The following is a 24,684-nucleotide window of genomic DNA, read 5'->3' as shown; positions in this document are numbered from 1 at the left end:
GAATGAGTGTGACTATGTTTTCAGTAAAAGTTTATTTTTTTATTTTTTTAAAGATTTTATTTATTTATTTGACACACAGAGAGACAGAGAGAGAGGGAACAAAAGCAGGGGGAGTGGGAGAGGAAGAAGCAGGCTCCCAGTGGAGGAGCCTGATGTGGGACTCGATCCCAGAATGCCGGGATCACGCCCTGAGCTGAAGGCAGACGCTTAACGACTGTGCCACCCAGGCGCCCCTCAGTAAAAGTTTATTTATGAATACCGAACTGTTAATATGTAATTTTCACGTGTCACGACGTGGTCTTCCTTCTTTTCAAGCATTTAAAAGTGCAAAACTCATTAGCTCATGGGCCATACAAAAACAAGTGTTAGATTTATGTTGTAGGTTATTTGGGGCCAAAGATGACTTTTTAAAATTATTTATTAGAATAATTTGATAATATTTCAGTGGATTTTGTAGTGTTATTTAGATTATTAGTGTTACTAGATTTCAAGCTCCTTACGGTTTCAAAAGATGAAGATGTGTTCCTACCCGTAGTGTGGTACTTGCAATATTGGAGACATGTGGGAGGGGAGAAGGGCCAGTCTCTTTCGCATAAAGTAGCAGCGTATTTAGTCAAATATAAATATAAATCAGGCATCTACCTTATCTACCTTATTGCACAGAAGCCTGGAAAACAGAGCTTGGCAATTACCCACCTGGAGTTAGACAACAATGGCCAAACTGGATAATTCCAATTACAGATAATTTGTTGGTTTAAATCATTTGATTTAAATAAAGGAAATGTCTGCTGAGCTTTAGACCTACGTAAGTCATTTGCAGGCTTGACCCTGAGCCTGGAGGATATGGGAGATTATCGATGGCAAAGTAATGGACCAGAATGAGCACAAAAACAGCTGATGGTAGGTGAACCCTTTTCGGCCAGTGACTCACCTATGTAATTTGGATGCAACCTGACAGCCTCCACGAGTCAACTCTGTTCCTAAACCCACCAGAGCAGCTGACTCCTGTAACCCACCGATCCTAAGCTGACAAGCCATGGGCTTGTAACTGACCACGCAGTTTCCTTGAAAAACTATGTGAGTCTCACCTTCCTAAAGGCAGTCCTCATCCTTGCCTTTGCTTGGCGGTTGTATTCACACAGTGTCCCTGTGTGTACCCGTACACAAGGAATTCTGGGAATCTAGATCCTATTCCTGTCTACCTGAACCAGAGTCTGCATCTTTAACCAAGATCTTTAGTTGATTTACATGCACATTTCGGTTTGAGAAGCACTAGAGCAAATCTTCACTAAATCATGGTTCTCAAACTTGAAAGTGCATCATAAACACTAAAATGCTAGGCCCCACTCCTGGAATTGGTGATTCAGAAGGTCTGGGGTGTGACCTGAGATTTTGCATTTCTATATTCCTAGGTGCTTGGAAACTGCTGGACTGGGGACGTTTTGAAAACTACGACTTTAAACTATTTGTCTATGAGTTATTTTTTGAGAGTTGGCTGAAGACTTCATCCCATAGAGCCTACTCTGAGTCAGATTCCTCAGCCTCACCTGGCATTAAATGCAATTGAACACTCACATTGCCACCAACTTTAATTTTCCTTCATCAGAGGAATTATTCATGTATTTGGCTCATTTTCTTTTGCCAACATAATTTGTCCTTCCTCAAAAAAAAAAGAATCATTTTTCATTTTTAAAAAATATGATTACTGCTACTCTTCAAATAATTTGTTAAAAATATATGCTAGACAAGATTTTTAAAAATATTTTAATATAATCATGAAGTTCTCAAGACAAGAAAGAACTTTCGGAAATAAATTATGGCTTATGAATCTGATCTTTTAGATTTCTTTTGGAATTGTACATCCATTCAAAACACAACCACATTTACATTATCGGAAATGTTTGGATAAAAATCAAATTGTAATAAGATTTCCACTAGTCCACATACATGAAAAATTGGAAGGTGGAGAAAAAGATTAAGGGGGATTATTGCTATTCCAGTAACTACTTATATATTTGTATCTTTGGGGAGAGGTGACATTAGTAGACTTCTATCTCTGTGCCCTTCTTGTCACCTGAGTCCCAAAAGGAGCATTGCTTAAACCCAGAATGAACAGTCTCTAGAGAAAAATTCTCTTCACCTTTTGGTCTTCACTCTTCTAATCTCTGGGGTTCAAGTTTAGTCCTAGGAGCCAGCGGACAAACGGGAAGTCGTTTCTTTCATTGTCCCCTACAACCACTGTTTTATTTTAAAAGGGAGAATCGGAAAATATGTGTTGGTATCGACTATATGATTACCTGTATCCAGTATACCAGCGCTCAGTGTGGATGCTCGAGTGTGAGCCTTCGGTGACGTGTGTACCTGTCCTCCGGGATGCATTCCCAGGTGTGGGCTCATCGCTGTGTGTGTAGCTGTGGTGTGCCCCCAGGTGTGTCTGGGGCCCACACTGAGCCAAGGCCGCCACGAGGCCCCAGGCGGGACGCATTAGAGCGGGAGCGTCCGTGGCGGGGCGCCCCAGGTGTGCGCGGCGGCGTGCGTCCTAGCGCGTGCCCAGGTGTGCTCAGGGCCCGGTGGGCGGGCGGGTGCCGCGTCCCGCCTCCAGGGGGCGCCGCCGGGGGCGGCCTCCCGGGGCGGCTGCGCCAGTCTCGCCTCAGATTTCCGCTCCTGCCGGGTCGGCGGTCCCCGACGGCGCTGCGCTCTGCGGTAGGTGGAGGGGCTAGGCGCGGGTCGAGCCGGGGCTCCTGTCCCCGCTCCCTCCGCGCGGGGGCTCTGGGGACGCCGGGGACTCGGGACGTCCGTCCGTGCACGGCGCCCGCGGGAGTCGGGGCGGGGGAGAGGAGTCCGGGCACCGAGCCTGGCGGTGAAGGGGCCGCGGGCGGCCTGCGGGACCTGCCGGAAAGGAGGGGACACACGGGCACGAAACGCGTCCCCAGAGCCGCTGCACGCGGCAGGACACGGGCACCAGCGCCAGAGCGGGCGAGGGCGGAGAAAGTTAGGAACTGTCTGCTGGTGTGGACGCTGCGGGTTCCTCAGGAGAGAGAGATGATCATTCAGAAGGTAGTTTTAAAAGGATCTCTCGGGTGAATGAGGCTAACACTTTGCAGAAATCCTGCTTTTAATTCAGAGATCCCTGTTTGTGAGGAAACCAAAAGCTGCCAAAGAAATCTAAAAACTTCTGGTATTTGTGAGTTTATGACCTTGGGTTTCTCTGGAGCTGTTAGTGACACATCTGAATCGTGGGGAGAAATTTCTCTTGCTGCCTTATTACCAAGTCTGGTCCTTGCTCTTTCACTCTGTTGGCCAAAGATTAACTACGTAATTGCATTTGAAACCCAGTCAGTGCACGGTTTTTTAAACATACCTTCTTGACTCCAAGCTTGCTTTATTAATATAGAACTGATAAGAAAATGCATGAGGGGCACCTGGGTTGCACAGCGGTTAAGCGTCTGCCTTCGGCTCAGGGCGTGGTCCCGGCGTTATGGGATCGAGCCCCACATCAGGCTCCTCCGCTATGAGCCTGCTTCTTCTTCTCCCACTCCCCCTGCTTGTGTTCCCTCTCTCGCTGGCTGTCTCTATCTCTGTCGAATAAATAAATAAAATCTTTTAAAAAAAATTAAAAAAAAATGCATGAGACTTGTAGCCACTTTTTAAAAAGCAGATCATTTTGCCAAATGTCCTAGGGAGAAATCATGTATTAAAAACTAAAGGACAGGGGCGCCTGGGTGGCTCAGTCGTTAAGCGTCTGCCTTCGGCTCAGGGCGTGATCCTGGCGTTGTGGAATCAAGCCCCACGTCGGGCTCCTGGGAGCCTGCTTCTTCCTCTCCCACTCCCCCTGCTTGTGTTCCCTCTCTCACTGGCTGTCTCTCTCTCTGTTGAATGAATAAATAAAATCTTAAAAAAAAAAAAAAAAAAAAACCTAAAGGACAGGGACGCCTGGGTGGCTCAGTGGGTTAAGCTTCGGACTCTGATTTCCACTGAGGTCATGACCTCAGGGTTGTGAGATCGAGGGCCAACCGTGGAGCCTGCTTACGATTCTTCCTCTTCCTCTCCCCCTCCCCCCTCTAATAAAAAAGCAAAACAACAACAAAAAAAACCTAAAGGACGGCCTCTAAATCTGTTGGATTGACCTATATAAAGTGTAGGTCTCACACTGTCCTTATGTACTTTTTGCTATAACGAAAGACTGGTCTCCCTGGTCTCATTCAATTTATTGAAATGCTAATATGGAGAGCTCCTGCCGTTTGCCCTCATTTTCCCAAAATGCCTTGTTTTCCTGAAACGACTCCCAGGAGAAGCCAGAAGTTCCTGAATAAGCAGACAGCCCTCGTAGAGAGCATTTGTATTGCAAAAGCCGAGTTTGTAAAGTTAAATTAATTTCTAATTGGTGGATTTTTGTTCAGAAACATTTTGGACTGTTGACCTTGCCAAAGAGGGTCTTCACTGTTAGCATCAGACCTAAAGAGGGTGGTTATTCATGCTGGTCTTAGATTTTGGGTAGCAGAAAGTACAAGAGAACAGGGACAGAAGCTGTTACTGTTTTTAAAATTATCTGTTCATTTTTTTTTTTAAATTTTATCTAGTGAGATCTCTTGAAAGTTTCAGCCTGTGTCAGCTCTTCCAAGTGGAGTCACTGGACGACTTTGTACCCACAGTTAGCCAGGCACCTTAGCAAGGGTAGGGCCCCCAGCAGACTGGTGTGGAGGTGAACGCAGCAGTGTTTGTTTGCAGAGGGACGGGTCCCAAGGAGAGGCAATGATGAGAGGACACATTCAAGCGAGCTTAGCATTCTTCTCTAGAACATTCTCTAGTCAGAGGCAAACCTTAGCAATTAGAGATTTTATTAAGAGAGCACCAGGTAACCATGACCAGCCTCTCATTTAACGGAAGTTCATTCTTTAATTGAAGGTCTCACTCATGTCAGTCAAGCTGCCCAGGGTAGGATAGCTTTGTTTAGGTTGGACCTGCCCTTGGACCTAAGATCTGTATAGCAGAGCTTAGTGGGCCCAAGGTCTTCTACTCCTCCAGGGGAATGACAGAAAAGAACCAGTTACTAGGGGTCTCAGGGTTTGTTTGGCATTATGAAGTAACAGACAGTAAAGAGCTAAAAGGGTTAAGAAGGACGAAAGAAATTTCAAAGAGGCAATTGTCTGTTGGGGCGCAGAGAGATGTCAGTGGAGGACTTGGCTGGGGTCACATTTGCGCTGGACTTTGAGCAAGGAGTAGAATTTTGTTGGGCTAAGGAGTGGAATGGGGCATTCCTGGTGGCAGACACCGCGAACAGAGATAAGGAGTCTCCAATGTAACTGTGCTCAGAAATACAAGGGCAACGGGTGTGCCGAGGCTGGACTGCGTGTAAGAATGGGTGAGGTGGGAGGTGCCTGAAGAGAAAGGCTGTCTGGTTGTAAACCCTACTTTAAAAAAAAAAAAAAAAAAAGGGGAGGGGCAGAGGAGGAGGGAGAGCCTCATGGAGCTGGACGCGGGACTCGATCTCATAACCCTGAGATCATGACCTGAGCCGAAATCAAGAGTTGGACACTTAACCAATGGAGCCACCAGGCATCCTTAATAAACTCTACTTTTTGATGAAGGCTTGGGGTTTTTTTTCTTTTTTATTAAAGCAAACGCAAAAGCAGAGGGACTAGTACAATGAACGTCCCCGTTGTATTTCCACAAATAGATCGAACAGTTTGTTAAAACAATTTCTTTGCCATATCTGCTTTGTCTTTTTTGTTGTTGAAACAGTTTAAATTCCAGACGCCATATCACGTCGCCCTTAGATAGTACAGTATGAGCTTCCAACCAAAGGTCTTTTTCTCGTATAGCATTAATACCATTGTCATCTCCTGATTGTATAGACAGTAATTCCATAATATTTTCTAAGGCCCAGTCCACAAAGTTCCTTGATTGCCTCAAAAATGCACTTACTTTTCCTGTTGGTTTGTGTGAGTTGGAATCCAAACAAGGTCCACACGCGGTATTTTGTTGAGTAGCTGTTACCTCTTTTTTTTTTTTTTTTTTAAGATTTTACTTATTTATTTGACAGAGAGAGAGAGACAGCCAGTGAGAGAGGGAACACAAGCAGGGGGAGTGGGAGAGGAAGAAGCAGGCTCATAGCAGAGGAGCCTGACGTGGGGCTCGATCCCACAACGCGGGGATCACGCCCTGAGCCGAAGGCAGACGCTTAACCGCTGTGCCACCCAGGCGCCCCTAGCTGTTACCTCTTTTAATCTAGGACAGGGGTTCGGCAGACTTTGTGAAAAGCCCCAAACACTAACTCTCGCAGGCTTTGTAGACCGTGTGGTCTCAGTTTTCATCTACTCAACTGTGCGTTCCTGCAAAAAGTAGCTATAGATGATGTGGACGTGGATGAGCGTGGCTGTGTCCCAGTAGAATTTTGTTTTCAAGATTTTAAACTCCCCTGGCAGGCTAGACTTACCTGAGGGCCTGAGTTTGCTGACCGTGGTCTGTCGCAGTCCCAGTGAGTTTCTTTAATGTCAATAATTTACTGGTGGGCCTTGGCTCCCTATAGATGCCTCACATTTTGGATTTATTTGGCTTTTTGTATAGAATGGTTTAGCTTCTCCTCTACCCCTGTATTTCCTGTAAGCTGGAGGTTAGATCTAAAGGTTTATGTTAATTAAGTTCAGTTTTGCCATTTTTGGCAAGTGTACTTCAGAGGTGATTTGAATTGTTTTTTTTAATATAATTTTATGACTTTAAAAAACTCAGAAACCCTCATCCAAGAGGCTCAATATTCCTAAAATAGGCTTTGCCTGATCGCTGAAAATATACTTTTTCCTTTCTCATCTTATTTTCCTTACTTGAAGGAGAGGATATGGTTGCTATTTCTCAAGGATGTTGAGAACTTTGAACCCCTCTGCTAGGTCAGTGGTAACTCCCCTCTGTTCAAGCCACCCTGTGGCCCCTCGGCTGGCGGATCACATTCTCCCACTGAATAGAAATACTTTCCTTTCTGGGCCCAGGCCCAGGGTTTCAGATGCCATCTGGCAGGGGCTGGGAGGGTTGTTTTTGTTTTTAAGCCCCTTGTCTCTTAAACACTCAGCTTTCTTCACTCGCCTTCCTCTTCATCCCCCAGCAGGACTGAGAGCTGGATACCTGGTCCATGGTCTACTCGTCACCCTGTGAGGTGGGAATACTTATCCTGCTGTCCCGTTTGGAAGGATTCTGAATTCAAAAGCTTTGTAAGCTCTCACACTTACTGTGGTGCTGGATTCCAGGGCGACCCAGTTTTGAAGAAACAAGTTTACAGGTAAGACTTGTTTTAACTCTGTTCTAGAGTGTGTCTTACGCCTAAATCCTGGAGCACCAGAGAAGTATCTTGACAAATAGTGTTACTTGGAAGTCCTTGTCTTTCTGTTGCTTAAGATTAGTAGGTGAGACTGTCTGTTCACCCCTGTACCCATTTTTCCAGATAACATGTTATTGGTCTTTTTCTTATTGATTTGTAAGAATTCTTTATACATTGGAGATACTAATCTTTTGTCATATGTGTTACGACTGTTGCCTCCATTTTTGAAACTTTGCAATATTTATGCTCTGCAGAAAATTTAATTTTATATAGGGGAAAAAATATCAGTTTCCCCTTTACAGTTCCCTTGATTTATGTTTTGCTTGGAAAGACTTATCTATTTCAAGATTTTTTTTTAAAGTCTTAGTAACACAGATAAATGAACATGTGACGAGAACTAGGAACATGGGATTCTGTAAAAGAATATTGAGGGGCGCCTGGATGGCTCAGTTGGTTAAGCATCTGGCTCTTGGTTTCACCTCAGGTCATGATCTCAGGGTTGTGAGATCGAGCCCACTGTAGGGCTCTACCCTCTGTGTGGAGTCTGCTTGAGTTTCTCTCTCCCTCTCCCTTTGCCCCTTCCCCCACTTGTGCGCATGCTCTCTCTCTCAAATAAATAAGTACATCTTAAAAAAAGAATATTGAAGGGGGCTCTTTCTACTAGATAATATAATATTAAATTGATTAAGTGTTGGTGTTAAGTTTGGCCCTACATTGATAAGTGTTGAAGTTGAGATTTGGGGATCTGGGGAATCATTTTGTCATCACTCCTGTATAGATTTGACTTTCCATAATAAAAAAGTTTTTCTTAAAAAAAAAAAAGAACAGTAGGGGGGAAAACCATCTTTGTCCCATTTGTTCATATTCAGCAACTATTAAGCTTCTCTGTGTTGAACATGGTGGGTGTTGTGTTAAGAAATGCACAGGATCTTGGAACTTAGATTTCTCACACAGGAGACAGATGTTGATGCTCTGGTTAAGGGCAACAACTCCTGTGTCAGACCACCTGACTTCAAATCCTGGCTCTGCCATGTACTGGCTGGGTGATTTTGACCTTTCTAATTTAAAAAATGAGGGACAATAATTGCGTCTACCCGATAGGTTTGTTGGGAGGATTGAATGAGAAAACCCATGAAAAATCCTTCTCGTGGTGCTTAGTATTTAATAAATGCTCAATAAACGTAAGCTCTGAAGGAGAGAATATCTGCAGTCAGGCAAGCACTGAGCTGGAGAGGGGTAGGTGCGGAGTGAGTGTATGGAGAGGGGGTCATGACCTGTCCTGGGCTGGGCAAGTAGGTTTAGGAGAACTTTTTGAGGAAGAGACCTTTGAGCAGAGATGTGAGATGTGGAAGATCTTGTCTTTTAATTCCGGTGAAAGTGCGCTTGCTTGTGAAGTGAGAGGGGGTGGGGGCAGAGGCAAAGGCCTAGCGACGAGGAGAAGGGTTGCCTAGTGCTGCCAGAACAAGGTGGCACCAACTTCATGGCTTAAAACAACACAGATATTTACTTGTCTTATGGTTCTTTAGGTCAGAAGTCCACACGGGTCTCACCAGGCTGAAATTAGGGCATCAGTGAGGCTGTGTCCCCTCCTGGAGACCCTGGGGGAGAATCTATTTTCTCGCCTTTTCCCACTTCCAGAGGCCACTCACATTCCTTGGTTCACGGCCCCCTCCCTCCACCTTGAGAGATAGCATTTCATCCCTTTACCCTTCCGCCGTGGTCCCCGCTCTCTCTTCACTCCCAGCCAGGAAAGCTCCACTTTTGAGGACTCATGTGGTTAGATTGGGCCCGTTTGGATAATCCAGGATAATTTCTGCATTTTAAGGCCCTTAACGTTAATCACATCGGGGAAGTGCCTACACGCTAACATGGTCACAGGTTCTGGGGATCTTTGGGAGGCCTTCGCGTAGTCACCGCACCTCGTGGTGTAGTAGCTGCTTCAGGATCAAAGCAGCTCTGCAGACACTGCGACCGTCCGTTGGTTACTACCAGGTGCTAATAATTCTCCTGGCGTGGTGTCTCTGCTCTTTTGTGCTGACGTGGTGAGCTAGACGCTTGGGGCCTCTCCTCAGCGTTGGGAAGAGAAGCTTCTAGGTGACAGGAGACGGATGAGCTGCACTGAACAGCCGTCAGAACCTTTGACTCACTCCTGTGCCCCTTCCTCCCCACGGCTCACTCTTGCCTCCGCACCCCGATGGGGCTTTTGCTGCTCGCAGCTCTTCAGCCTTTTACTTTTCTCTGCTATTTTTGCCTGTGTAATTGTTTTTGCACACTAGCCTTAAACTCTGCTGGACTATTTTAAACAAAATTCGTGCTAAACCGTTTAGCAATTTCTCATACATTAACTCTGTTGGGATGAGAACCCCACCGTCCTTGTTCTGATTCCCCCATAGTGTCTTCCACTTAATAGGCCACCAGTAAGAAAGATATTTCCAGTTGGTGGAGAGTGTTACTGGAACTCTGATATTTTGAGTTATGTCAGAATAAATTAGAGAAAGAGTAAATTAGAACTTCTCCTATTATGCCGTCCTCTCCTCCATGTGTTCCTGTTACTGCGTCTGTCTTTAAACTTGTGAGTGTTAATTACCTCTTCCTGCTGTTGTCACCTGCACTCAGGACTATGCAGTAGATATGTTAATGAAAATTATTAAGTTTCTACATCTCATGGTGATTTTACTAATTTATGAGCATTAAATGAGATTTGAAAAAGCATTCTTTAAGGCATTACTTGTGCCATTATGAAGCCCTTATTCATGAGAAGAGCCACAACTGCCTGGACTCTTTCTCCCTCAGCTTGGATTTCTGTAAAGTTAAATACAGATTATAAAAGCCTAATAAAAACTATAAAGGGAAATCACTACTGACCCTTGAAAACACAGGTTTGAACTTCCTGAGTCTGCTTACATGCAGCTTTTTTTTTTTTTTAACTAAATACAGTATTGTAAATGTATTTTTTCTTCCTCATGATTTTTTAAATAACATTTTCTTTTCTTTAGCTTCCTTTATTGTAAGATACAGTATATGATACACATAGCATACAAAACACGCATTAGTTGACACACATGTTATCACGAGGGCCTCTGGTTGGCAGTAAGCTCTTAGTAGTAAAGTTTTGGGGGAGTCTGAAGTTACACTCAGATTTTTCAAATGCAGGGTGTTGGTTGTCCTCAACCCCAGCGTTGTTCAAGGGTCAACTGTAGTGTATCTTATAAATGAATAAAGAACAGTTAGATGGCATTTTGGGGAGTATTTATAAAGACTAAGTCACTGTTTCTTTTTTTCTCTTAGCATTTATTATGAACATTTCCAGCCATACTCAAAAGTAGAACACAGTAAACCTTAAACCTTCATGAACCAACACAGCATCAGAAACCCATGCCTCATCCTAGCTTTGCCACACTTGTTCCAAATGACCCTTTTCCCTTTGTTTTTTTGAGTTTTTGTTTTTTGTTTACTTCTGGAGGATTTTGAAGCAAATACCAGAAATCATGTCATTTTATCATTAAATATTTTAGTATGAATTTTTTTAAAGTTTAGTTTTTTACGTAAGTATAGTCGTACCTAACAATGAATGAAAAATCCTTAATATCATCTAATACTGTATTCAAATATCCCTTTTTGCCTAAAAAGGTCTGTGCAGTTGGTTTATTCAAACCAGAGTCAAAACAAAGCCCATTCATTGTCTTTGGTTTTTACATCTCCTAAGTTGCTTTTAGTAATAAATATTGACGTATGCCAAGCATTAGCTTACTTCAGAGTTCTCTTATTCTTACTTTTACCTCTTATTTTTAACTCTGTTTTAGAGTAGTTACATACTTTCATACTTTCATTATTACTAGAATTTATATAAAGTAAAATTGGCCTTTTTGGTTGTATAATGCTGCAAGTTTTAAAATTGCTTGATGTAACTTTCCATCACAGTTCTTTTACAGAACAGTTCCACCACCAAAAAAAGCCAGAAAACAAAACCAAAAAATACCAAGCCCTCCCTCAGTCTGTCCCATTGTAAGTCAAACCCTTCCCCTCCCCCTAATTGCTGACAACCCTTGATCTGGTCTCCATCTGTTTGTTTGTTTATTTATTTATTTATTTATTTATTTGGGAGGGAGAGAGAGAGAGCGAGAGAGAGAGCAAGCATGAGGTCAGAAGCAGAGAGGAAGAGAGAGAATCCCAAGCAGATTCCACACTGAGCACAGATGTGGGGCTTGATCTCAGGACCCTGAGATCATAACCCAAACTGAAATCAATAGGCGAATGCCTAACCAATGAGCCACCCAGGTGCCCGAATGTGTCTCCATCTTGAAAAGTTTTGACTTTTCTAGAATGTCACATAAATGAAATTAAATAGTATACAACCTTTGAACTGGCTTCTTTCACTCAGACAACATCTTTGAGTTTCTTCCATGTATGTATTCTTTTTTATTGCTGAGGAGTGTATTCTGTCTTATGGGAATACCCCAGTTGATGTATCCATGCACTGTTGAAGGACATTGGATTCTCTACAGTTTGGGGGGATTATGAATAGAGCTGCTGCAAACATTGGCATATAGGTTTTTGTGTGATCGAAATTTTTCATCTTTTAAAGAGCAGATCCCTAGGAGCAAAATCGCTGGGTCATATGATAAGTGTATGCTTAACGTTTTGAGAAACTGCCAAACTTTTCCAGAGTGGCTGTACCCCACCATTTTGCATCTCTACCACCAACGTATGAGAGTTCCAGTTGCTCCATATTTTTGTTAGCACTTGATATTATCAGGGTTTTTTTAATTTAAGACCTCCTAATAGGTGTGTGGGTTTTTTTTTTTTTAATTATCTGATTTCAGTTTTCTGAGTATTGTAAAAGTTACTTTTAGTAACTCGAATAAATTACCGAATTAAATTTACTTTATATGCCTGTTATAAAAATATTTCTGGTTTTCTGGCGATATTCCATATTTAAATATGGTAAATATTCTATATGGAAAATATTAAATTAAAACCAGAATGTTATTTATAGAGGAGACTTTAAGTCTCCCCAGTTGACACGTCATATTTGGCAAAGGAATACGGGATGTTATCTGAATACATGATGCATTTTGCAGCAACCCATTCGTTACGTGCGTCTAGTGCACGTCTCATTTCCGTTTTATTGTGACCAGTAGTGTCATAACTGCTTTTGCCATCAGTTTTATCTTAGGTTCGATTGATCAGAGAAGGGGGCACCTGGGTGGCTCAGCTGGTTAAACATCCGACTCTTGATTTCAGCTCGGGGTCATGATCCAGGCTTGTGAGATGGAGCCCCACATTGGGCTTTGTGCTGGGCATGGAGCCTGCTTAAGATTCCCTCTCTCTCTCTCTCTCTCTGCCCCTCTTCTCCCCCACAAACTCCTGCCTCTAAAAAAAAAAAAAAATAAACCAAACAACAACAAAAACCCAGCTTTATTTAAGAAAGAAAAAGATTGATCTGTGAATAGTAAGTTACATGAAAGCAACTGGATGTAAGCAGAGAGTAATTTCTTTGGATGCCTTTTAACTACAGGGAACGCAGCACTGTTGTAGTTTAAAAATGGACTGCTCCCATGTGTCTGAGGCAGTAGCGAAAGCTTGCATTTGAATACCTTTTGCTTTATTAAAGCATATTGAGCTCAAGGAAGAAAACCATTTGAAATTTGTGAAATAAAGATCATGGGCCTCTCTTTGGGTGATTTAGGGACCGCAGTCACTGGTCGCTATTGCCTGAAAGTGTGGAGCTGCCTCCGGGATTAATTACTTAATATCACTGCTGGTGTTGTTGTCCCTCCCTTCTCAAATTAGATGAAACCATGGAAGTCTCAGGGTGCACAGGGTCGTTGCTGGGGGACGGCCTTGTCACATCTCACCGAGTAGCAGCAATGGTTTGAGCTTCCAGTTGGTAGTATCATTTAAAAACAGAGTGGATATTACCGTCATCTAGAATGTCTCCATTTAACTCCATTTAACAACTCTGAAAAGTTGCTGAAGGGTTAGGCCTATTGACAGACCTTCCTTTGTAACACAGGGGTGTTAGAAAGAACAACAGCCTGACGAAGAAAGGAAGACGGAAGACAAGTTGCCGATGGGCTTGAGGTTATTGTGGTATGAAGCCTGGGAGGCCACGTGTTAGGAAAATTTGGTTCAACATGTAAAGAAATGGGATGGGTTTCCTGGCTAAGTCACTTTTGGTTTAAAAATAATGGTAATTGACCCTTACATCACTTAGGATTAGAACAAATTAAAAATAGTGAAGGAAGAGAAAGGTTGTTACCTCCATTGGACCTAAGTCTTTGTTTTGTTTAAAAACTTATTATAGATGTTCTTTAAACTTTATTCCTGTTGATATTAATAAAGTTCTATAAATGCACATATATATTGGGGGGTGGAGGAAGGGGCCATAGAAGTGTACTGGGGCCTTAAGTTGGGGTTTTAGAATATCAGACCAATACACCTGCTGCCCCCTGGTGGCAGCGTACTAAACAGTGCGTTCCGAGGTGAGGCATTCTGGAGAGCGGAGTCCTAGTTGTACAAGAGGGTTGTAGGGGAATCAGGAGATGTTTTCTCTTTCCGGCTCTATTCATAATTACTACCTGTATGATCTTAGGCAAATCATTTAGTTTGATTACAGCCTAGATTTCACTACTTCACCTTTAAAATGTAATTTTAAAAGTTTTTTCCAGCTTTCACATCTTGAAATTCTCTGATGATAAATACCACATATTATACACAGAAAGATCAAGTTTCACTTTTTCCTTTAGCACGTAAATCCTAACAAATCCCAGCTATTTATTTAAGAAAGCGGACTCTAGAATAACTCCAGAGGCTTGACGTGGATTCATCTCTGGACAGCAAACTGCAGAGATTATTCTGTTGCACAGTCTGTAATTAATCAGTATGAGGATCCTGCATTATGATGAAAGCTTACAAGTCATAGCACTTAAAAAATAATTTCATTTTTTAGTGTGGTACAAAAATAACAAAATTCACCATCTTAACCATTTTTATGCATACAGTTCAGTAGGGTTAAGTGTATTCACAGCGTTGTACAACACACCTCGAAAACTCTTTCATCCTGCGACACGGAAACTGTGTGCCTGAGAGACCACTGCCCTCTCCTCCCCCAGCTCCTAGCAACCATACCCTACTTTCTGTCTCTGTGAATTTGACTCTTGTACCTCGTGTAAGTGGAATCAGACAGAATTTTTCTTTTTGTGACTGGCTTATTTCATTTAGTGTCACGTCCCTGAGGCTTATCCATTTTGTAGCATGTGACAGCATTTCTTTCCTTTTTAAGGCTGAATACTGTGTGTAGATACCACATGTTATTATCCATTCATCTGTCGACAGACACTTCCTTGCTGTCGTGAGTGACGCTGCGATGAACACGGGTGTGCGGCGTCATTGTCAGTCTACAGCGTGTGCTAACGCAGAGAGGGCTTATACAACTATGCTCTGGGCATAAAAGGTTAAACTTCATTATAAAGATCACCATTCCCAACCATGTTAGAAAATATGGCTTTTTGTGTGGATGCGTAAGTGAAAGAGGAAGGAACATTTATTGGACATACAAGCTATATGCCAGGCATTTTTATGTCTGTGACACATTCTGTGGTTTAGTCCTTAGAGTAATTCTGTGATTTGCCCTTCTCTTGGAAGGGGACTAATACTTATTAAAATCACTGTGTGCCAGAATTTTTATATATGTTATTTCATATAATCCTTGTATATTAATCCTTGAGGTGGGCATTATTCTTCCCATTTTTAGGTGATGTAACTGAGGTTCACAGAGATGAAACACCTTGAACAGGTCACATAGCTAAAGGGTAGCAGGTTTTTACCTGACGGTGAAGTGAAACTTATCTATTGCAGAAGTATATGCGTTCCTCATATCCCATGCTTTCTCCTGCTTCCAGAAATAACATTATACATCCATGATCTGGAGGATGTTGGAACAATATCAAGAAATTACACTGCTATAATAATTTATAAATAGAAAAACTTCTGTAGTGCCTTTCCATTAAATAGCAGTCCTTGGGTCTTCCTTTCAGAGAAACAGCATCTGAAAAAATCAGATGAATTCATCTGAAATGTATCAAGGCTTACCTCCTGGTGATTTTACAAGATGAGTCTCTCTAGGACTTCCAAAAGAGTGGTTCTCATGTGCCAGTACCCCCCCCCCCATATCTGAGGTTATCGTCCACCATATTATTTTCCCCTTTTTCTTTCTCCCTTTCCTTTGGCTTGGCAGAGAGCTAGGACTATTTTCACTGCCCTCCGCCCCCATCTCTCTTGAACTCTGTGCTGGTTGGGATTGGAGTTTTGATCTGTTCCTTGCCTAGTGTTCTTACACAGGTAAAGGGCTATAACGTGTCCTCAGAGGTGCTGGTTTTCTTGGAGCATCAGCAAGCTCTTGGAAAGGCCCATTGCAACATTGACTCACATATGGGATGTTTAGATTAATAGAGATGTCATGATACAGCATCTGAGCAGCCATTTAAGCTTCTCTCAGAGTTCCTGTGCCCTTAGGATGACTTCCTGTGGGAATTTAAAAATCTAGCAATAGGTGAGAGTCAAGAATGCTTCTGAGATTCATTCAAGGTCTTCAGTAATTCCTGAAAGCAGGGCGTTGACCGGTAAGTAAAGAAGTGGGAGTGGCAGAACTTGTGCTCACTACCAAATATCCAGTCTCTCCTTCCTTAGTTACTGATCCGCAGTTTTTTTTTTTTTTTTTTTTAAAGATTTTATTTATTTATTTGACAGAGATAGAGACAGCCAGCGAGAGAGGGAACACAAGCAGGGGGAGTGGGAGAGGAAGAAGCAGGCTCCCAGCGGAGGAGCCTGATGTGGGGCTCGATCCCGCAACGCAGGGATCACGCCCTGAGCCGAAGGCAGACGCCCAACCGCTGTGCTACCCAGGCGCCCCCGCAGTTTTATTCAGAGTGACAGTGTGCCTTGAGTGATGGTAAAGGACAGGAAGCAGAAATCCGGGGACTTCTGGGAAGTTTTGCAAAGGAAGGAACCTGAGTCACCTGGAAGTCGGTCTTGTTCCCCACCCTGCCCTTCATGGTTCCTGCTCCTGTGCATGAAGACATGATGGCCAATGTACTGTCAACCATCTTTTCTTGTAAGAGGTCCTCGAGAATGGAAGCCACATGCTGGCAGCGACACAGAGGAGCCTGGTGGCCCGGCTTACACAGATGCCACCAAGTCTTTCTGTGCTCTTGCGAGTGCACCTGTGCAGTGCAGCTTTGCAGCTCCTCCCAGAGAGAGATGAAGTCACTTTCTCCACCCCTTGAACCTTGCATGGGGAGTCCCAGGCTGAGTGGGGTGAGTGGGCTGTCTTTTCAGTGGTTCTTCTTGATGTGGGGTGTCCGAGCCTGAGTGGCAAGAGGAGGGTTTACCTGCAGGGGAGATGGTTGTCACTGAAATTGGAAATTAGTTACATATGGAAAGATCACATAATTAACTGTACTAAAGAAAATGTGAGTCAGGTTTGCTGCTGTTGCAGGGAGTTGCCAATACAGAAATTTCGAGAACTAGGATGAACCCTGTGGTGTGGGTCAGGTCAGGTGTGTGGGTGTAAACTCGTGGTTTTCAGTACACACTAATGTCAATATGTGTGTGTACTTACATGTATGTAAGTTTAGATTCCACCGAGGGAGCCTGCTTGGGCAGATAACACTGCAAGACTGACAAGCACACCTCACACTCAGATCTTGGCTTCTAAATACCATCTTCCGCCGCAGGTGGGAGCCAGAGCTCCTGGGAGGAAGGGCTGATTCCAGGCCTGGGACAGAGTCCAAGATGAGTGTGGAACATCTTGTGCCAGAAAGCAAGGAGGTGCATTCCGAGGACTCAGTGGCTGAGTCAGTTACACAGGGACGTGATGCTTGAAGTGACCTGGAAACTGTGAAGTATGAGGAGAATTTTGCCAGGAACGTGTTGAGGAAGGAAGAAGTTACTTAGGGCCAGTGGCACCTGGCAGCCTTATGAGCGAGGAGGGGGACAGACGCCACGTGCCACAGAGCAGCGTCAGGCGTGGCCTGCATGTGGCTGAAGAGAAAAATGGGGCTGGAGCGTGATTGGCCTGTGTGAGCCACATGCAGTAACTTAGACCTGACTCTTTTGAATGTGTTGTCTGTAACAAACTACCCCCCATGTCAGTGACTGCAGACAACGTGCGTTACTCCCTGCTTTCTGCTGGGGAGAGTCTGGGGGCTGCGTGGCTGCGTGGCTCTGGCTCAGGGTCCTGAAGGAAGGCCGCAGTAAGGGTGTTGGCGGGGGCTGTGGTCGCCTCCGGGCCGGCGGGGGGAGGAGCTCACTCACGTGATAGCCAGAGGCCTTGGGCCCTTGCCGACTCCTGGCGGAGACCTCAGTTCCTCTCCGCGTGGCTGTCTCACAGCATGGCCGCTGGCCTCCCTGACAGCCAGGGGTATGAGGGAGAGAATGCACCAGACAGCCCCCCCAGATGGACGCCACAGTTTTCATAAGCTCACCTCAGAAGTCACAGCCCATGGCTTCCTCTGTATTGTGTTCACTTGAAGCCGGTCACTAAACTGAGCCTGCGCACAGGGGGCAGCGGTCACGCAAGGACATGATCACGGGGGACAGGATCGATGGGGCCGTCTGAGCGGGTGCCCCCCAGAGCCCAGGCCGGGAACGGGGAGGGCACCGTGCTGCACACGACTGTGGGGACGGTGGGTGAGGGCAAGCCTAGCGGCAGCGAGACCATTTAGGAGGCGGCATCCAAGATAATAAAGTCAGTGGGGAAGAAGGAAGAGACCGCGTTAGCAATACCGGGGAGCGGTGGGGGGAGGAAGGAGGGCCTGGGGCACCGGTGGTGCGGAGGCCGCGGCCGCACTGCTTGCCCGTGACGCTCTGTTCAGACTGGCGCACGGACCTCGGTGGTTGGAAACCCGCTTCTGGAGAGAGTTTTGCAGGAAAGAAAGAGCCACTGGGCAGTTACCTCGTTTTAAAACACAGGCTCAGGCTGTGCGAAATGCCTTCGGTTTATCTCACCCACGGTACTCGGCCCTAACTGCGCCTAGTTACGGTTGCTCGGTTCCCTGGCGGCCGGGCCGAACTGCCCGGGGCTTTACCGTGCTAGACAATCGCTCTTGGAGGTCAACGCTGTGATCTTTAGTCAGGACCTTTAGAAGGATGGCTTCTCCTTCCTGACGTCCCCCCTTCGTTTGAAGTTTGACCTGAACACCAGTTACTTAAGAATGATGTTTTCACAGAGATTTTGGATTTTTGATTTCAGGCATGTCATCAGCAAGCCAATCTAAACAAGCTTACATGTGAATTTGGGGAGTAGACATACAGGGCCGCAGGACTGGGGAGGGAGACGTGCACAGGCCATCACTTGTAGAACATTATAGAGAGAGAAAAAGCATTTCAGGTTTATTTCACTCCAGTCTTTCCCTCGCATCATTACGGTTAAAGTTAAAAACAGGCATAAAGATTGTCCTTTCACCCTGGGTCATCTGGGAATTCGGCCCCCTGGGGGAGTGGTTAAATCATGCTCTGGAAGGTGTGACCGGAACCTCTGGGCTTCCCTCCCCCAGGAAGGCCCGGCTGCCACCACCCCGGGGCACACCCAGCTCAGAGCCTGGAGAGCCCTGTACTGTGTTATGCTGGTGACACCAGGTGTTGAAAGTAAAAAATGTAATTTATTCCACATTTTTAACATGGTTATTCTTGTTGCCTAATGTTTGTAGTAAAGGCTGACCTTGAGTCATAAGAGATTAAAAACATGATGCTCCTAGAACATTTGTATTCGGCGATATTGTTCAGGGAATCCTCTCACAGTTACAGAAAATGATGGGGCACTTTAAAGGCCTAATATGTACTACACGTGGAAGGGACCACCTTTTAGTTTCCTAGGATCTTTTTTATATTATCTTTATTTTTATGTATTATTTTTCCTTTTTGTGTCACTTGGACAATTAAAGCATTTTATTTTTAAAGATACAGGTTTCCACACATGTTAAATGTTAAATATTTGGAAAATTTGCTTTTCTGGTTAATTGAACTTTCCATATAAATGAAGGAAGGTTAAGCAAAAAAAATTTTCTAGAAAATTTTGTGCAGTGAATTAGTATGCCTTCCCTGTTTTGTTTTTTTTGTTTTGTTTTGTTTTTAAGATTTTATTTATTTATTTGACAGAGAGAGACAGTCAGAGAGAGAGGGAACACAAGCAGGGGGAGTGGGAGAGGAAGAAGCAGGCTCCCAGTGGAGGAGCCTGATGCGGGGCTCGATTCCATAATGCCCGGATCACGCCCTGAGCCAAAGTCAGAGGCTTAACGACTGAGCCACCCAGGTGCCCCTGCCTTCCCTGTTTTTAAAGTATACAGAGCATGATGAAGCCTTTTTCACCCCAAAATTAGTAATTCTAAAGTAGCATCTGCATAAAACTAAAGGACCTTACAATAGGAAAGATATGGAACAACCTAAGTGTCTGTCAACAGATGAATAAAGTGCGTGTGTGTATAATATTCCATTATATATGGAATTATATATATAACATGATAGAATTTTATATACTATTCCTATTATGTGTGGTATACTTATATCTATGTATATATTATTCAACCATAAAAAAAGAAATCCTGCCATTTGCAGCAACATGGACGGACCTGGAGGATGTCATGCTAAGTGAAATTAGCCCAACATGGGAAAATAAACACTGTATAATATCACTTATATGTGGAATTTAAATGTTGAACTCTTAGAAGCAGAGAGTAGAAGGGTGATTGTCGGGGACTAGGGGGAGAGGGAAATGGGAGCTGGTGGGCACAGGGTACAAAATTCCAGCTGAGAGGAATACGCTCTAGGGATCTAATGTGCAGCAGGGTGACCAGAACTATAATGTATCATATTCTTAGAATTTGCTAAGAGAATCCCCCCTCCCCGCCGTGCACGGTAACTCTGGGAGGTGAGGGGTGTGGTAACGAGCTTGGTGGTGATCATGTCACAGTGTGTACATGTGTCAGATCCTCACATGTGCCCCCTAAACACGCACAATTTTAATTTGTCGGTTATACTTCAGTAAAGCTGGGGGGAAAACCCCGTCCCTAAGTGGGAAAGACTCCCAGAGAAATAAATGGCTTCCCAAAAGATTAACCACGAGAGAGTTTTTTAAAATGTTGTATTTTAGGGGTGCCTGGGTGGTGCAGTCGTTAAGCGTCTGCCTTCAGCTCAGGGCATGATCCTGCTGTTCTGGGATCGAGCCCCACATCAGGCTTCTCCGCTGGGAACCTGCTTCTTCCTCTCCCACTCCCCCTGCTTGTGTTCCCTCTCTCGCTGGCTGTCTCTATCTCTGTCAAATAAATAAATAAAATCTTTAAAAAAAATGTATTTTATTATAAATATAGGTTTCTGTTCCCAACTTCAGACTTAATAGATTAAACTCTCTGGAGAAGGAGCCCAGAAACAGATATGTTGAAACTTCCCCTGGGAATTCTCAATTAGCCAATTCTTTTCTCTAATTTGATCAGAAAGAAAGAAATGACCACAAAACAGTTTCCAAGCAGATACTTAGGTTAAAACTGCCTTCTCCAACAAGAGTTACAAGGATCACTAGTGTTTCAGGGGTCTGCTCTGTGGACCCCAGGCTCCCCTCTCTGCCAGCCCCACCTTCCTACCTAGGTGCCCCAGGTCCCGCCCATCTCCCCACTGGGAAGGCCACCCCTCCCGCCCTCCTGTCACCCCTCCCACCCTCCTGTTTCCTCTCCAGAATGACCTTTGCCCTCCCTTCAGGGTCAGTTCCCAGCGAAATCACACAGGAGCCAAATTCATCTCTCCCTTTGTGTACGAACACTTCCACCCAGTCACTCAACACCTTGTATTCTACGAGTATATTGTACGCAGATCTTTTTAAAGATTTTTTTTTTAATTTAGAGTTTTTATTGAGATGAAATTCACATAACATAAAATTCACTGTTTTTAAAGTGAAGAATTCAGTGACATTCAGCACTTTGATAATGAGGTACGACCACCTCCATGTAGTTCCAGAACATTTTCATCATCCTGAAAGAAAACTCCGTGTATGCTGGGCAGTCACTTCCCAACCCTCACTCCCCTCGGCCTCTGGCAACCACATGTGTGCGGATTTACCTATCCTGGTATTTCATACCAGAATCAAACGACACGTGACCTTACGTGTCACTTCCTTCACCTAGGATGTGTGCTGGGTCACCCCCGTCGTATCAGAGACCATGTCATCGTATGAGCTGTAGCACAGCAGTTGTGTAACGAAGTTCCACAGGCTGGGGGCTGAAGCCACAGAGCGTGTGGAGGCGGGAAGTCCAGGGCAGGGTTGGTTTCTCCTGAGGGCTCTCTCCTGGGCCTGCGGACGGGCGCCCTGTCCTAGCGCCCTCACGTGGCCGCTCCTGCTCCAGCGTCCCTGGGGTCTGTGTGTCCAGTTTTCCTCTTCTTCTAAGGATGCTAGTGAAATGGGATTAAGGCTCACCCTGAAGACCTTGTTGTAACTCAGTGTCCTCTTTAAAGACCCTGTCTCCAAATACGGTCACATTCTGAACTGCTGGGGGTTTAGAGTTTTAACCTATGAATTTGGCAAGGGGGGCACAGTCAGCCAGTACATCTTGTTTACAACTTAGTTTTCGGGCTCCTTTCCACTGTAGAGTTCTCCGAGCACATGCCCCACCTTCCTTCTAGACTTTGAGCTTGAGGGCATAGCTCACGCCTGTCCTCGCAGTGTCAGCAAGCTCTGGGTGAACACCGAGCTCTGTCCCACTGTCCAGACCCAGGACAAGCAGCGGGGTGACCGCTTTGTGGTCTGCAGTAAGTACACAATACGTGTGTCTCCAGTGAGCTAGTGATCCTTGTAACTCTTGTCAGAGAACGCAGTTTTAACCTAAGTATCTGCTTGGAAACTGTTTTGTGGTCATTTCTTTCTTTCTGATCGAATTAGAGAAAATAATTGACTAATTGAGAATTCCCAGAACCAGGCAAATGTACTCATTCGTTTTCTCCACACATGCTGCGTTGTGGGGATCAAGTTAAAATGTGTCACCTGTCCTTCAGGAATTTAATAAGAGAAAGTAACCGGAATGTAGGGCAGAATGTGACCATTGCGCTAAGTTACAGGGAAGCCTTTGGCACAGAGGCAGGGTCTGAGCTGAGATTTTAGGGGTGGGCTGGATTTGGGCAGGAAGGTATACACGTGGTGGGCCGGCTACTAATAAAAGATTAGGATTAGGGGGAAGCCGGGGAGGTTCCGGGAGCTGCAGCAGGACAAGTTGGAGGGGTTCAGGCCGCAATGACAGGATAGGAGTGCAAACAGCTGTGCAGGACACGGGTGTCCTGAGCGCCATCTGGAGCCCCTGAGCTTGCCTCGGGAAGCTCTGTAGGCTTAAGGGTGAAGGCGGGGCTGGGGCCCCTGGAAGGGAGAGTTCTGAGGGGGACCGTAGCTGTTCGTAGGTGGGTGAGGGCTTGAACTCCGGAGTCAGGCCAGCTTTGCTACGTCCAACTGCGTGACTTCGGTCAGGTCGGCACTGGTTAGCTGCACCCTCTGTCCCCACTTCCTCATGGGCAGAATGGAAATGACGGAGCCTACTTCATGGGTTTCCGCAAGGATTGAATCAGTTAATATTCTTAAGTGTCTAGAAGCTCGCCTGGCTCTGCGTGTGGTAGACGTCCGGCCGTGGTTATTCGTCACGAGGTTTGGAGAGGGTGGTGAGCATGCAAGGAAGTACTGCTTTTCTTGCAAAACTAAAGCATATGTGTGAGAATGGAAATCAAGATGTCAGCCTCCCCTGACCTTAGTTTAATAGAATATCTAGAGTATTTGTGGCAAATGTATGCGACTGGAGGACCACACGGGGGTGGACGGGGCTTTTCATTTTATGGAAAAACGAAATTTCAGCATGCTTCCGTGTGCATCCAGTACTTTGAGTATTATGGCAGAGCCGGCGAGGTGGGCAAGATGGGCATTTCCTCCCTGTGAGGCTAAGTGAGGTCCCCCAAGGGCTGCCCCGAATCCAGTCCTTTTGAATCCGAGTATGTCACATGGCTGGGAAGAAGACCGCAGGCAATAAGCCTCTGTTTCCAGTACCTTCTCAGAGCAGAGAGTCTCTGGAGAGTGATCTTATGAGCAGAATTAGTATTTTTCTATTTGTCTATTTCCTAGAAAATAACTGTGCTATGGCCTGAATGTTTGTGTGCCCCCAAAATTCCCTCCTTCGGGAAGTGACTGAGTCGTGAGCATGGAGCCCCCATAATGAGATTGGTGCCCTTCCAAGAGACCCCAGAGAACTCCCTCGGCCATCTTGCATGTGAGGCCGCAGTGAGAAGATGCCATCCTTGAGTCAGAAGGTGGGCCCCCACCAGACACCGAATCTACCAGAGCCTCGATCTCAGACTCCTTAGCCTCCAGAACCGTGAGAAATAAGTGTGTGTTGTTTAAAGGTGACCCAGTCCAGGGTATTTTTGTTATAACAGCCCGAACTGACTCTCGTTTGCTGGATACCTCTGTGCACAAGGCTCGGTGCTGGGCGCTTTACCTGTGTTATCTTGGGGGGGTGCCCACCCTACCTCCGTGAAGCGCTACTGTGTGACTGGACAGAGAAGGAAACTGAGGCTCAGAGGTTGGGTCATTTGTCAGTGTCACTGCCCAGGCTTGTCTGATCCTGAAGCCAGTCCCCACAACGGCAGTCCTTCTGCCCATCTCGGGGCCCCGGGTAAGAGTGTGAAAAGCACCCCCAGTAAGCAGCACAGCTGAGTTCTAAGTAAGGGAATGTTTACTGCAGATTTGTTTTTATTCTGAAGATAGCAAAAGGGGACTGCTTGGAGAATGTTTGGCCTTTGAAAATCACATTTTGAAATAGGCACCATGTCTTAGAAGAGCCCTCACTGGCAAGAAGACAAGCTCTAAAATGGGTTAGAAATGGGAGTAATGGAACAAAAGTTGGGTCTTACCTCTCAGTAACAATCAGGAATAAGCAACTCTCTGGGGCAGTCTGTAACCAATATGGAAATTTTGCTTATATGAGAAAATGAGAACCAAAAGGAAATATAAAACAGAGTTCAGGGAAGTTTAGATAATTAATGGTGAGCTCAAGGAGGTTTAGATCATTAATGGTGAGTATAGCCAAGAGCTTACCTATGGGCGCAGAGTCAGAAGTCAGGGAGAAAGGAGGTGTTCCTTGGAACTCGGCAGATGAGACAGTGTGTGACTGTTGGGTGGTCTGGGGGCATGTGTGTGATCAGATGATCCCCAAAATTGTAAGCCCTGGAGGAGAGAGGGTGGGAGGTGAAGAAATGGAAATGTCTATAACAAAAAAACCCCAAGCAAGTCAGAGGCATCAAATGAGGTCAACTGATGATGGCAGAGATATGGCTCCTTAACTGGGTGTGGGGGG

General features: G+C 45.1%; 1 protein-coding gene across 10 annotated transcripts in view; it reads left to right on the top strand.

Moving 5' to 3' along the window:
* Positions 1 to 2,369: 2,369 nt before the first annotated feature.
* Positions 2,370 to 24,684, top strand: part of GGACT (gamma-glutamylamine cyclotransferase) — a 48,385-nt gene continuing 26,070 nt past the window's right edge. For 6 of the 10 annotated variants that reach the window (XM_040624283.1, XM_040624236.1, XM_040624264.1 and 3 more), the window contains exons 1-2: positions 2,370 to 2,385; positions 7,097 to 7,270. The gene's annotated coding sequence lies outside the window, so the exon portion shown is untranslated. Of the gene's footprint in view, positions 2,386 to 2,602; positions 2,704 to 2,876; positions 3,058 to 7,096; positions 7,271 to 24,684 lie in introns of those variants that run through there. The other 4 variants (XM_040624240.1, XM_040624244.1, XM_040624257.1 and 1 more) reach the window with 4 other exon arrangements.

The sequence above is a fragment of the Ursus maritimus genome, unplaced genomic scaffold (genome assembly GCF_017311325.1).
Source record: "Ursus maritimus isolate PB19 unplaced genomic scaffold, ASM1731132v1 scaffold_10, whole genome shotgun sequence".
NCBI classification, from domain to species: Eukaryota; Metazoa; Chordata; class Mammalia; order Carnivora; family Ursidae; genus Ursus; species Ursus maritimus.
This window is presented reverse-complemented; position numbering and strand designations above follow the sequence as displayed.